Here is a 16,062-nt window from a genome sequence, read left to right as displayed (position 1 = left end):
AAACGGCAGAATAATTATGACTTTGTGAGAGTCTCAAGTACAAGTATATCAATACTTGCAGTGTACTCGCAAGCTGTCAGCAAGTTCAGTGACCTTCCAAGCAGAGGAGGAAGTGCATCAAAATGCAAATAATTGTAACTTCAGCAGACCTTCAGCAACTATTCTTTTTGCACTGTCAAAGTCCTCTTGTCCTCAGTGGGTTCCAAGATAATAAGAGGAAATAACTTAAAAGTAACAAAGGACAACAAGAGTCTAAACAGTTTGAGTTCAGTGATAATGTTACCCACAAAGAGAGTCACATTACCTCACACCCAATTCATTGAAATATCAACGGAGTAACATTAAGCCACACGGAGAAGGAGTCACACGTTGAGTTGACTTGCTTATAGAGCTGTCAAGGACCCGGAGTCAGCGGATTACACAGTAACGCATGGACTATTTCATCTTTATTATGATTAGAAGCGCTCTCTACACACGCCCCGTCCCCACTGCAGAACCCATAGTGCTGTAATAACAACCCCACCTATGTTTGAGAAGACATACATTACTGTAATCTCTCTCAAGCAATAACACATCACACGGTTCCCATTCCGTTTGGCCGCACCATTGCAGCGCAGTTCTCCGGGAGTATAGCGCGAGACATATAGACCATATAGATTAAACATCCCTGTGATATATGTCTGACGTTTGGATCCGTCTTCTGGCAGTTGCCTCTTTAAATTCAAACTCTCTCTCTCTCTCTCTCTCTCTCTCTCTCTCTCTCTCTCTCTCTCTCTCTCTCTCTCTCTCTCCTCCCTCTCTCTCTCTTCAAGAATGATAAAGCGTCCACAGAGCCCTTTTATCTCAGTCTCCTTCGCGCTGAAACAACTTTTTCACCGTGACACATTACTTGACATTTCATAATGGTGGAGTCTCGGAGACGAGGAAGTTTGTTATGGGCCCGTCATCAATTCAGACGCAGAGCCGGCCATTAGTGTGACAGCAGTGCTTTGTGTGTCCTTCACCGCCATACGTTTCCTCCAGTCTGTCTCTGTATACAGAGCCCAGTGGAAGAGGGGGCTGAATCCACTGACCAACTTTGTGAATGAGATGAGGCGTGTGTTGTGTGTGTGTGTGTGTGTGTGTGTGTGTGTGTGTGTGTGTGTGTGTGTGTGTGTGTGTGTTATGTGTGTGACTGTTGTGGACTTCTGCCATTATTCTCGAATGGAACAGATGGGAAGCCTGCGGTAGATTTTTACAAGACACATCAGGGACGACTGTGAGTGTTGTCAACCACTGTTGGGGAATCCCACACACATGTGCGTGTGTGTGTGTGTGTGTGTGTGTGTGTGTGTGTGTGTGTGTGTGTGTGTGTGTGTGTGTGTGTGTGTGTGTGTGTGTGTGTGTGGGGCCCTATAGCTCCACATTTGATTATGGACAGAGTTGTTTCATCCATGATTCTTTGACTCAGAAATATATCAACATTGTACTTGGTGTTTCTTTCTACTGGATCGTCACAATGGAACATTATTATCGTGTTTTCCTAATTTGACCTACGCTACCACTAATTTGACCTACGCTACCACTAATTTGACCTACGCTACCACTAGTTTTACCTATGCTACCACTAGTTTGACCTATGCTACCCCTAGTTTTACCTACGCTACCCCTAGTTTTACCTACGCTACCCATAGTTTTAGCTACGCTACCACTAGTTTTACCTACGCTACCCCTAGTTTTAGCTACGCTACCACTGCACAAAGAGTTGGAATGTTCTCTTTAAAGTGATTACCAAAGATTATTGGGCAGCCATGTTGGAAAAAAGACAACTACACAAACATTCTGTGCAAGGTCCTCTATTGGAATTTGATTTCTATCTCCTCACATCCAATGTTCCTAAGATTTAGAACGTTTGGAGAACTATGTAAACGTATTTTCAAAACTTCTATCTAGGTCCTAAAGAGGGAACACACAGAGCAACTCACAGCTCTTTTTAATGTTATTTCTACACATGAACTTCAGCTTCTTTTCTCTTTTTGTTTTTGGATATACATTTGAAACCTTCAAATGTTTTTAAAGTAGGCAAACTTCGCCGCTGTCAGAAGTCCGTAGAAAGGAGTATTTCCAGGTACAAGCATGGTTAAAATAGACACATTTAGGATTTGTGGGCAGCAGTTAGCACCTGAGATAGTTTGAGTATACCATGTGAATGGAATAATATTAGCCTGCTTGTAAATGGACTGCATTTATATAGCAACTTTTATCCATTCACTCACACATTCGCACACGGAGGCGACCATGCAAGGTGACCATGCAGTTGGGGGTTACGGCACGCTACCCGGGAGGAGCCAGACTCGAACTGGGAACCTTCTGATTACCAGACGACCGCTCTACTTCGTGAGCCACTGTCGCCCCCCCCAGTGCTATTATTTGAACATGTAGACCACTTATTTTAACAACTAAATACTCTACAGCACCTTTAAGTATGGTATTTGAATAAAACACTTTATTCCACCACTTTAATTTCCACCACTGCTGGCTGATATCTATGACTCAATGTGTCTTATTTAATCGTCTTGCTCAAGAACACGCTGACACACTGCCAGACGACCACTCTACCGCCTGAGCCACTGTCACCCCCAACTGTATTACATGATGACCAATCATTCTGCAATAAAACTGGAAAAAGGTATGTAATTTAAAAAACGGCAAACACTAAGCTGAAAGGATTGTTAAGTCACTGTAGCTTGTCGGCTCAAATGCACAACATGGGAGGCAGAATACTGTTTAACCCCGTAGGGCGTTTATTACTGCATATAGGGGGTACAAAACAGGTATGGGTGAGTCTGGGTGTTTTAGCCTGGCGGGCGGACGGTAGTGGCCGGTGGGGATTGCTGGAGGTAGTGGGCTGTGGAGGACACGGAGGACAAAAATAAGTCTTCATGATAAAATTAAATTGTACACAGGAAAATACAACGTCAAAAATCACCAGAGAATTGTATACGGGAGAATACAATGTCAAAAGATATGAACACACATATGACAGACTGCATAATGTGTAAAAATGTAGAGGATACTTGCCAGGCCATTCTTAGGGAAGATCTGACACTGAATGAATGGAGAAACATGCTTCTTGTAGGCAGAGGGGTAGAGTGGGAGCAGGTGTGAAATCTCCATCTATTAGTGCAAATCGTTTCACCTGCACCTATTATGCGCACGTAGTGCCCGAGCTGAAGTGCAGGGGGTGTGTGAGGCAGGTATGGAGGGTTGTGGAGGTGAAGCTGTAACAAGGATGGCCATACTGTTGAACAGAGTTGGGAAACCACGTCTTTTCAATCGACAGGTGGATTCCAAGAGGCCTCCGAGTAGATCTCTGGATGATTTGGGAATGCCAGACAATTGTTACGATTGGTGGGGTAGTGAGGGAAGGCGATAAGAACTCAGTTGCGGACAGGAATGGAGGAGGCAGAGACGGCAGGGTAACGTGCATATAATAGACTTTACTGGAAGACGACACGTTACAAAAAAGAACATAAATGGCACAGCCGAGCTGGCGCTAATACAAAACGAACTGAGACACGAGAAAACAAAGATGAACAAAAACGGAATACTAAAACTACTTACAACTCTTAATACAAAACAGCAAGGCAAGGGAGAGACGACAGGAGACACGACGGGCAAGGGAACATGGAGGTAACTGGAGGTAACACGGAGGGATGACGCCACAACGGGAAGAGAGGAAGACACACACTTAAATACCTGGACTAATCATGATTGGCAACAGCTGGCCAGGCCAGTCTAAAAACAAACATTTAACCACTAGACACATAAGCATAATTACCAAACACAACACTAGCCAGGGGAACCACATCACACCAGGGAGGGAAAGTTCAACAATAACACACACAGTGACATCCCATTAATGATCCCATTAATTAAAGTAAGCATATGAGTTAACAAAGGTAGAATCAAAGTCTGCACCATCTGCTGGTGACCACTAGAGGGTGGTATGAGACTGGAGGAAGGTAGGCCTCCAATGTTCCTTCTCCCCTCACAGCCCAACAGAGGACTGAGTCTGGGCTCGTTATAGGATGGAGGTAGGGACCAATGTTACTCCTCCCATCACAGCCCAACCGAGGGCTGAGTATGGGATTGTTACAACAATAGAATAGAATAGAATAGAAATCCTTTATTTATCCTGAGGGAAATTCTGCACTACAGATCGCTCACAGTAAACAATAAACATTTAGGTAGTCAATAAGACTAAAATAAGAATACGAATATAATAATATTAAAAATAAGAATAAAGAATAAAATACGGTCCGGAATATACATTCTGGTATGTATATACATTCTAAAATCTTAAATATAAAATATACAGCCAAATAATATACAGTAAAATGTACAGTAATAAGTGTAAAAACTGTGTAAGTGTAAAGTGACCAGGAAGATTGTGAGAAGTGTAAAAATTGTAAAGTGTCCAGGAATATTATGCCAGACTGTACTGTCACCCTGTGCTCAGTGATGCGGTGAGACACAGTGATGTGTTATAAAGTCTGATGGCTGTCGGCATGAATTACTTCCTGTGCCGTTCAGTGTTACATCTAGGGAGTCTTAGTCTAACACTGAACGTGCTCCTTCTATCAGCCAAGTCTGTGTGTAGTGGGTGGTGGGTAGCCAATCGCACTCAGGCTTTCTGTTTTCAACGTGAATCCCACCCAATCCCTGTGCTGTGTGGCTTTTTGGTCCCGCCTACTTCTTTTGCAGGCTTTCCCTGGCCTCCACCCTCCGGGGCGAATTTGCAGTGTTTTGTAATTACATCACGAATAGCCCTGCTGGGATTATAAATACAATGCTTTCAGCCAGGTGCATTACCTGCTTACAATCACCACGGTGCTGATAAGACTGCAAGTCTGTGTCACTGAGAATGGGAAGAGACACCAAGAGACAGTAGAACTATCATGTCCACAAAGAATGGGCAGAGACACCAAGAGACAGTAGAACTATCATTTCCACACAGAAAGGAAAGAGACACCAGGAGACGGTAGAACTATAATTTCCACACAGAATAATAATAATCTTTATTTATATAGCACCTTCCATACATAGAATGCAGCTCAAAGTGCTTAACAGAGCAAAAAAAATAAAAACACAAAATTTGACAATAAAGCAAAGAAAAAGTCAAGAAAAGAAAAGCAGGAGTTAAAAGAAAATGTTTAAGAAAATAGCTAAAAAGCATAAATGACAACAGGGATTTTTAAATCAGCTACAAGCAAGAGTATAAAAATAGGTCTTGAGCTGTGTTTTAAAGCTATCCACAGAGGCTGGGAATGGGAAGAGGCAAGAGACAGTATAACTATCATTTCCACACAGAAAGGGAAGAGACACCAAAAGACAGTAGAACTATAATTCAAGAGACACCAAGAGACAGTAGAACTATAATTCAAGAAACACCAAGAGACAGTAGAACTATAATTCAAGAGACACCAAGAGACAGTAGAACTATAATTTCCACACAGAAAGGGAAGAGACACCAAGAGACAGTAGAACTATAATTCAAGAAACACCAAGAGACAGTAGAACTATAATTCAAGAGACACCAAGAGACAGTAGAACTATAATTTCCACACAAAATGAGAAGAGGACTTTATTCTTTTTTCCCTCTTCATGTGGAACAGAAAATACATCTATCTGCCTTATATGAAATTAGTGCACAGGGCTGGCAAAATAATTACACCTGGAACAGCATTTTCTCACACATTGTTTGACGAGACGAATCTAGCCAAAAGTGAAGTGAGAAAGAGAAACGCGCTTGAACTGAAATCGCAACGAGACGAGCTGTGAATGTAGATCTCGTGCCCAAAAAGGGTTCCCGCCCCTGCTGCTGCACGCGGCCTTGTGTTTTGACTCGACTGTGTCCCTAATGGCTGATCATGCTGTGAGCACTGTGCCAAAGCAACAAAGGAAAAGCAACAAACACCTCTTAGCTAATATCTTGTTTACAGCGAGATAAATCTAATTAGATGGGCATCATTATTCTAATTCTGAGATTTTAGTATTTCAGCGGGAAGACAAAGTCACATGTGTATCATTCCCAGACACGAGCCCTGGAGCCCACGGCCTGTATCGATAAACGAAAGCTGCGAGAGACGGAAAAAATAAAGCCCAATTAAAAATGTACAGTCGGGGCGGTCGGGTGGCGTAGCGGAGATTGTGCTCGTCACCAATGCAAGAGGCTGCGGTCTCGACTCCCGGAGAGTCAGCATTGCCTTGGCTCGGGCTGATCGCTATACTAACTCATTTGGCTGAGTTAGGGGGAGGGGAGCCGTGGGTGGGTCCTGGGCGTTGTGGACAGCGACCCCTACAGTTCGGTCAGGGCGCCTGCTCAGCAAGGGTAGGATCTGGAGAGAGGTAGTGCGACCGTCCACACGTTACACTCTCCCGGTGAGAATCTGCGCGGCCAGGCTGGCTGCCGGCTGGCTGCACATGCGTCGGAGGAAAGCATGTGACAGTCTCCGGCCTCCCGGACCAACAGTAGGGGAAAGTGCGCAACAACCAGGAAGGGGGTTGGGAATTGGCATAACGACTAACAGTGGGATGGGAGAAAAATCGGAAAAAGAAGGAGGGGAAAAAAGATAATAATAAAAAAATTATAAAAATGTACAGTCCCTGTGAAAGATTCATAGGCCTGCTTTTAAGTTTATATTTAGAAGAACAACCGCTAAAATATATCCCCTCATGATAGACGCCGACCCAGAATGTATAGCCGGGTGTTGGGCATTCTAGCTACCTATTTCGCCACACAAAGCACTTAAGTAATAACTGCTCCAGCGGAGCCACTAAGTGGCCGACAATTGGACTGGGCAACTCCCATGTGTCAATGTGTGTAACTCTACGAGTGTGAAGCACAAAAACGTCGAAAAGGGGGTAAGTGTGCTCAGTTAAACTCCCAAGGGCGAAAGAAAACAGGGGTGCAACCTCTTACTGTGATTGACGTTTATTTTTTCTCTTTTGTTTTTACTAGTCTTTAAAATGTTACTGTTGCACAAAACTGATATTTATCACTAAAAGGCATATCAACGTGGAATGTCCATTATATTATGCATACGGTACACACAAACATAATTAGGTTTCCTTCCTTCCCCCAGGAGCCCTAAAACACTGATATGATGCGTGAACGTGTGTTAGCGACTACATTCCTATGGGCGTCAACGTCTATTACCGGCGCGCGGGACACGATGCAGCCTACCGTAACTCTCCCTTGTGGGGCCGTAATCTGGGATGATGGATGAGCGCTTGCGTGGAAAGCTTGCTTGGATGTTTGGAGAAAATAAAAGAGCATGGTTCTGCTGGTGGGTTATCACAGCGGCTCAAGTCACAGCGGTTCTGCTGAATTGGGGCTGAAAACACATTAGGAAGGCTCAACAGTACGGTTCCGCCGGGACAGCTGCCTGAAGGTGGCGCTCTTTAGGGAGGTCAAACGTTCCGCCGTAATGTAATCGTAACGGGAGGTCCACCCGCTGCTATTCGGAACGCAGTTCAGGACCAAACATTTCAGCTACTCTCCTCACAAAAAGCCACAAAGTCCCAAACCATACTTTCAATTGGTAGATCAAACAACCGCTCAGGTTGTAGCCGACCCCTGTGCGCGCACCATGCCATTTGTCGGTTGATGATTGGTTGGTAAAAAACGCCTGTCAATAGGCATCTGCGTTTTTCATTCAAATGGCTAATCATAGGAGCCTACAGTGAGGTTTTCACATCAAAATGTTTCCCCAAGTCTCGACTACAACCGTGTGAAATTGGATTATTCTTTCAGTTTGGAACTTTTGAGGTTTTATTAAAAGACCGAAAGGCGATGCGTGCGCTGTCTAGTATTTGGGATCCAAAGTGCCCAAGTCGAGGCACGGTCATTCTACACGGGTAGTACATGTAGTTACATGTAGGTGTAACTACATGTTACACCTCGCCAAATGAGAGTCCGCGCTGGCAGGTGAAAAGATGTGACAGGCTGCCTCCACATGTATCGGAGGGGACATGTGATGCAAGGCTTCTATCCTCCCTACAACCGGCCAGTGGGGGGCATATGCAAGCAACGTTGAAGACAGGGGAGGGGAGAATTGGCACGGCTAAATTGGGATGGGAGAAAAATAGAAAAAGAGGAGAAAAAGTGGATCAAAAAAAGAAGTGCGTCTTTTGTCGACGGCGAAAGATTGGACGGGTTTCGGCTGTCCTAACTGTGGTGGGCAGTTTGTTCCACCATTGTGGGGCAAGGACTGAGAAAAGGCGGCTTCTCCTTGATGACCCTCCCAGAGCTCGGATAGGAGTGGGTCTGAGACAGCCAGAAGATGCAGAGCGTAGGGGTCTTGAGGGTGTGTAGTTAGAGACCATTGACCGGAGGTAGGCGGGAGCGGTTCCCTTTGCCGCCAGGTCAGGTCAGGTCGAAGGCCTTGAAGTGGATTCGTGCGGCAACTCTTAGCATGGATTGGGCGCTACATCTCACAGCACTCTATCTGACTAAACACAATTACACTGTTATACCAACAACAAGTACTTCCTGATCAACAATGTCATCGACATCGTCGTTACTGTCATCACCCAAAACAAAGTCATGGATGTCCGCCAGTCTAAGTACCAACGTGAACATTTTAGCCTGGGCCTCAAAATGCTGCTTTTTTATTAACATGAAATCGGGAGAAGGGGACTATGGATTGGACTCCGTCCATTAGTCAGTCAGTCCAACAGTCCGTCACAGTTAATGTCTCAGACACCACAGGTCCAATTTGGACAAAACTCGGGGGAGTGATACATCTCGGCCTGACGTCTCCAAACTTGAGCTGATTGATTAGCCGGAGGGGGGACACTACATCATCTCTTTATTCATCCATCTGGAGCCATATCTCCATCCCTGGTGGACAGAACCAGGGGGAGCGTTGCTTGAACAGATAGTCATTTGGCTGTTTCATTGTCTGGATGTGTCACTGATTCTCTGTGTCCATGCACATGTGTTTTTAAAAGACTGTCAACTCAGCTGACTAAAAAGACATATTTTCTCCTCGATGACGTGCCAGTCCTCTGCAGTAACTTACAAATAATATAATTCTTTCTTTTTCACCTAATTTCCTAGGTTCGCACACCTTAATTTTCTCCAGGTCGTCAGAGTCGGAAATTCATCTTGAATTGAAAGGAATACACAGTGAGTGAGTGAGTGAGTGAGTGAAGAAGCGTCTATCCCCAGGCCATCAGGATGCTCAATGAACAATAACACTATGTAACAACCATCAAATGGACTCACAGCACACACATCCACACACACACTCACTTTAAACAAACAACTCACTGCAGCACCCACCTTAACCACTTTAGAACACCTAAACACACTTTATATTTATTGGTAAAGAATTTGCACTACAACCCATACCTCATTACACCTTACTGTAAATTGTACCTCATCCCATTTCTGCTTTGTACTGTATAGTATATTGTATTGTAACTCAGTTACTTCTACTCTGCATTGTACATTTTATATATGTATATACTGAACACTTTGTCTACGTACTTGACTTCTATTTTATACTGCTATACTTATTTTATACTTATCTATTTTTGTCTAGCACAGTCCCTGGAGCGTAACAGAAAGAAGCATTTTGTATAAGAGTATTCTGTACTTCTGTATGACAACTAATAAACGAATAAAGAATAATAAAATAAAGAATAATAAAGTGAGTGAGTGAGTGAGTGAGTGAGTGAGTGAGTGAGTGAGTGAGTGAGTGAGTGAGTGAGTGAGTGAGTGAGTGAGTCAGTGAGTGAGTGAGTGAGTGAGTGAGTGATTGAGTGAGTGAGTGATTGAGTGAGTGGGTGATTGAGTGAGTGGGTGATTGAGTGAGTGAGTGGGTGCGGTTAAGTGAGTGAGTGAGTGAGTGAGTGAGTGAGTGAGTGAGTGAGTGAGTGAGTGAGTGAGTGAGTGAGTGAGTGGGTGAGTGAGTGAGGTTAAGTAAGTGAGTTAGTGAGTGAGTGAGTGAGTAAGTGGTTGAGTGAGTGAGTGGGTGAGTGAGTGAGGTTAAGTGAGTGAGTGAGGTTAAGTGATTGAGTAGGTGAGTGTGTGAGGTTAAGTGAGTGAGGTTAAGTGATTGAGTAGGTGAGTGAGTGAGGTTAAGTGAGTGAGGTTAAGTGAGTGAGTGAGTGAGTGAGTGAGTGAGTGAGTGAGTGAGTGAGTGAGGTTAAGTAAGTGAGTGAGTGAGGTTTAGTGAGTGAGTGAGTGAGGTTTAGTGAGTGAGGTTAAGTGAGTTAGTGAGTGAGGTTAAGTAAGTGAGTGAGTGAGGTTTAGTGAGTGAGTGAGTGAGTGAGTGAGTGAGTGAGAGTGAGTGAGTGAGTGAGTGAGTGAGTGAGTGAGTGAGTGAGTGAGTGAGTGGGGTTTAGTGAGTGAGTGAGGTTAAGACAGTGAGTGAGTAAGTGAGGTTAAGTGAGTTGGTGAGTGAGTGAGTGAGTGAGTGAGGTTAAGTGAGTGAGGTTAAGTGAGTGAGTGAGTGAGTGAGTAGGTGAGTGAGTGAGGTTAAGTGAGTGAGTGAGTGAGTGAGTAGGTGAGTGAGTGAGGTTAAGTGAGTGAGTGAGTGAGTGAGGTTAGGTGAGTGAGTGAGGTTAAGTGAGTGAGGCTAAGTGAGTGAGTAAGTGAGGTTAAATGAGTGAGTAGGTGAGTGAGTTAGGTTAAGTGAGTGAGGGTGAGTGAGTGAGTAAGTGAGTGAGGTTAAGTGAGTGAGGTTAAGTGAGTGAGTAAGTGAGGTTAAGTGAGTGAGTGAGGTGCGTGACAACCGGCGGGCTGTCACGCATGCGCACGCTCATGGCGGCACTTTGCCCTCGTCTATCGGCCTTACGCTGCAGTTTTGACAATCAACCTACACATAGTTGGAAAGCTAAAATGGCCGCCATTCGATTGACACCCTACTCGACCTATTACATGCTTCCAATCTCGAGTTACAAGGCCGAACAACCAACGAGCGTCGGTTTTGGACAAATGACCATGTTCGGTTTTGGCTCGCCCTGAAAGAACCAGTGACCTCTGACGGTGAAAACTATTGACCATTTTTGTAGCCATTGAAATTCTGGAGCTAACGGTAAGCCAATGCGAGGGCTGATTCCTACGGTAAAGGGACAGAAGAAGACAGGGAAGTTGTTTGTTTTGAGATTCCTCACTCGCCCGTCCAAATGAATTGAGCGTCGGCCATTTTGGACGAATTATTACCGATACGAACATTACAAAAACGTCTGTAAAACACACATTTTCCGTGGGATTCTTATCAATTCTGGACCTGTACTAGATAAGACTTCAGGATATGGAACCGTTGTGTTTTCCAGCTCCTTCCTCTTAGCTGGAACTCAAAAACAGTCGTGAGTAACAACGTGAGTAAACTAAACTTTTATTTCAGTGTGTTCAAACCTCTGTAACTCTATTACATTAGGACTCAGAGTGAATAAATCACAAATTACTTTGGGTATGCAATCGTCAGGCATGTTATGCAAAACTAGCCCCATTTTTGCCCGATGGATAACTGGTTAAGTGAGTGAGTGTGTGAGTGAGTGAGTGAGTGAGTGAGTGGGTGAGTGAGTGAGTATTCATTAATTTGTATCTTCTTCACATGAATAACCTGGATCAAATGTCAGGTATTTATGCTTCTTCACTTTTACATAATTCAAAGCAACGTTTCTGGCAACAGACCTTGTTCAGGTCATTTACAGAAGTGGTGCTCGACATCACATGTAGCTCACAGTGCAGAGACTTCACACAGGTGTGAACCATGTTCTAATTATGCTCCTCTGCCTTCACTTACCTCAGTTCAATACCCAGTCCCACATACAAACATAACTATACATATCTAACAAGTGTCATCCATAATAATGATCTACAGTACTAATTGAAAAAGCACAAAGTTATCAAAAAAACATCAAGAAAAGAAAATTTTCATAGTAGCCCCACAGAGACTGAAGGACATAGCACACACTAAACTTCCAATCAAGCACTGTGAGCGGAAATTTGGCCCCATAATTACCCATGCAATCCGAACATGGCGGGAAACACACACAAAATATCCTAACCCTCAAAAATGGCATAATCACACTCCCATATTCAATAACAATGCACTCTTAATGGGAAAACGTCCTATAAGATTCCCTATATGGGAAGAGCAAGACATACACTCATTAGGGGATATTTTTAATAACCAGGGCTTTTGTAGTTATGGAGAAATATGCACAAAGGTTAACCTCACCGAGTCCACATGGCTTTTTTACATACAGTTACGCCTATGTTTGAGGTCTCACGGTGTTCCATTAGACATACCAGTTGAACACCATAGATACCACAAATTCTTCTATGAAAGAGAAACATTGAGAGGTTTTGTATCAGGTTTTTATTATCAATTACTAACGTCCTCGTATGAAACCCTCCAACTAGACACTGTCTGGAGGAGGGATATACCAGACCTGGAAAGTGACTTTGATTGGCAAGAAGTATGGGCAAATGTCCGTCTTACATCAAGGAACCCGGACCATCAACAAATCAATCTTAACTATATTCACAGGACATACTTGACTCCTATAAGACTGAACAGAATGGGCCTGAAACAAGACTCAAAATGCTCCCAATGTACAAATGGAGACGAAGGGACATTTATGCACATGTATTGGGACTGCCCACCAGTTAAGGCATTCTGGAAAGATGTGACCCATCAATTATCAAAACTCGTATCTTGGAATATACCAGTACACCCCTCTGTATTGCTTTTGAATGATGTTTTTGAGTTTGCAGTAGATCCACAGCTAAAGAGATTGGTTTTATCGGGTATCACAGTAGCTAAAAAACTGATCGCATCACGCTGGTTTCAACCGGAAAAAATGTGCCGGAAAGTTTGGTCTCTTACATATCTCGATGTGATTTATCAAGAAATATCTACAGCAAGAATTCTGGGTCTCAGCGAATCCAAAATGTCAATGTGGTTAGAAGTGGTGGAGAGAATAAAAGCTAGCTTATAATGGTAGTGTCTGGTTAGGAGTGAGGGATAATGGAGGTACTATCCAAGGAGGGGTCCGGGAGGGGGGGGGTTCGAGCTGGAGCATATGTGTGTAGGGTTTTAGAAAATAGGTATTAGGGGTATATCCTGTATAAGGCATTTGTATAATTGTTAATTTCGTTGGATATACACTGTATACGGTAAAATATTATTATAGACTTTTTTTTTTGTTTTGTTTCTGTACTTGCATGTAATTTTAGCCACCTTGACTGTTAGTTTCATTATGCATTGTGTGTCGAGTACTGACTTTTAATAATTTCTGTTTTGCAATAATAAAAAAAAAAAAAAAAAAAGAGAAAAGAAAATTCTTATTTACATATAATACACACACACAAACAAGAGGCTCTCCCAGAGTGTTTTAAACTCACAACATACCATTCAACAATAATTTATTGTACAATCCATTAGGCCATTAGGTGTCAAGGTCTTCCAGGTGTAGATCCAGAATGCTTCATGTTGTTTTAAGCGTGTTTCCATGGCAACCACCCTTTGGCACCGGTTTTACTATCTCAATGCCACAAAACTTGAATGTGTAAATGTCATGTTTTTTGTCATTAAAGAGAACTGCAACGGGGTAATCACGGTTGTTCTTTCGAATAGTGCTTTTGTGTTCACTTATCCATTGTTTTAAGGCTCTAGATGTTTCCCCCACATTATGCAGTCCACATGGGCATGTGATTAAATTCTTTATCTGGAACCTTGTTTTAATTGGAGCGGTGGCATTGTGCACATGACCACAACTATAATTACTATTTTGAATGGGTGCAAGTAGAGGATTCCAGTTGCTGTTTTCTTTTCTTCTTTTCGTTAGCATGGATCAGTATATCCTTGATATTCCTCCCTCTCCTGAAGACTATGAGTGGTGGATCTTTAAATGTCTTTGACAGGGTAGAGTCTGTTGTATGAAGTAGCCAGTGCTTTTTAACAATGTCACTCAGTAAGTGTGCTTGAGGTGTTGGGTTGGGTGTTAGGTTGTAGTCAAGGTTACCAAGAAAGGCTTCCTTTGCTTGTTGGGTTGTTGAAATAGTTCAGATCTTCAGAGTCAGAGAGTCAGAGATTTTATTTGCCATGTATGGACGAATCCACATTGGAATACAGGTACAGAGCAACACTGTGTGTCTACAACTAATCCAATACAGGAGCAGAGTAGAAACAGTACAGAAATAAAAAACACAGACAGTATAAAAGGACAAATGCTAAAGTTGATATCAACATTCCCTAAAGTGGTAAAGTGCATAATGCATAGAGGCACAGTTTACAGTAAAAGTGCATATAATCAAAGTGTGTGATGCACAGACACACAGAAACAGCACTTCCACAACCTGACCAAATAACACACCAAAATAAAATAGGATAATATACAAATCTAGCCTTTGTGGTTATTCAGGCTGTGCACAGCACTGGGGAAGAAACTCTTAGTAAACCGAGAGGTAGAGCATGTGATAGAGCGGTAGCGTCTGCCCGACGGGAGGGGGACAAAGAGGCCTGTGGCTGTGTGACCAGAGGGGTCGTTGATAATGCCAGAGGCACAGGAAAGCAGCCTGGCACCATAGATCTCTTCTAGAGCTGGCAGGCTAACCCCGATTGTCTTGCGTGCGAGACGCACAATTCTGTTCAGAGATTTCTTCTCCTGGTCTGTAATGTTACCAAACCATATACTGTAGTACAGGAGGAAGTAAGAACACTCTCAATCACACAGCGATAGAAGTTGTGTAGAATCACCCTGTTATTAGTGAACTCTTTCAGTTTCCTAAGAAAGAAAAGACGTTGCTGGGACTTTTTAACAATGGTTCTGGTATTGGAGTGCCAGCTCAGGTCATTTGAAATAGTGACCCCAAGAAATGTAAAACTGCTCACCATCTCCACCTCTGAGCCATTTATGGTAATGGAGAGATGGGATACCTTGCTACGTCTAAAATCGATGACTAGCTCCTTCGTTTTGGAAGCATTCAGAGTTAGGTTATTGGTCTCACTCCAACTAACTAGGTTCTGCACCTCTGATCTGTAAAGTGACTCGTCATTTGAGTTTATACACCCAATGACAGTAGTATCATCAGCCTACTTTACTATCAGATTGTTATCATAGGAAGCAGTACAGTTATGAGTGCAGAGAGAGAACAGTAAAGGGCTGAGAATGCAGCCTTGTGGCGAACCAGTACTTAAAACAATCAGACATATTGGGTCTCATTCTCCAACGGACTTAAGACATCTTAGGGCTGATTTTGGGATTCCCCAACCATCCCTACTAACACAACAATAAATATAAGGTTTAAATAAATATAACACATTGTCATATTTATTTAAATTATGATGAATTAATTCCAAGGAGGCCTGTAGCACAACAGTCTGTCAAGTTAAGACTGCTCCTAAATCCTGCTCTTAGTCAGGGCCGAATCCAAGCTTAGGGACGGTTGGGGAATCCCAAAATCGGCCCTAAGATGTCTTAAATGGCCCTAAGAGCAAATTTTTTGTCTTAAGTCCGTTGGAGAATGAGACCCATTGTTTCCAATCCTGACTATTTGAGGTCTCAAAATTAAAAAGCTAAGAATCAATTCACAGACAGCGTCACATAGACCCAGACACTGAAGTTTGTGGATCAGATTAGATGGAATAAGTGTATTAAAAGCAGAGCTATAATCGATAAAAAGCATTCTAACATAGGAGTTTCTCTTATCTAAGTGTTCATACACAGGAATTAAGAGCTAAGGAAATAGCATCATCTACTGATCTATTTTTCTTGTAGGCGAACTGCCAGGGATCAAGACAGGTAGGAATCTGACCTTTTATATAATTCAGCACTAGCCGCTCTAAACATTTCATTAAAACTGAGGTTAGAGCAATAGGTCTGTAATCATTAAGACAAGTCACAGGTGATTTCTTAGGAACCGGAATGATAGTAGATTCCTTGAAGCTCCTTGGAACAAGGCGGCGCTCCAGTGACAATTGAAAAGGTCTGTGAGCACAGGGGCAAGCTGCTCAGAGCAGAGTCTGACGGCCCTGGGAAGAATGCCGTCCGGGC

Source organism: Notolepis coatsorum (genome assembly GCF_963971535.1).
Source record: "Notolepis coatsorum genome assembly, chromosome: 8".
Taxonomy (NCBI): Eukaryota; Metazoa; Chordata; class Actinopteri; order Aulopiformes; family Paralepididae; genus Notolepis; species Notolepis coatsorum.
Note: the sequence above shows the minus strand (reverse complement) of the source record.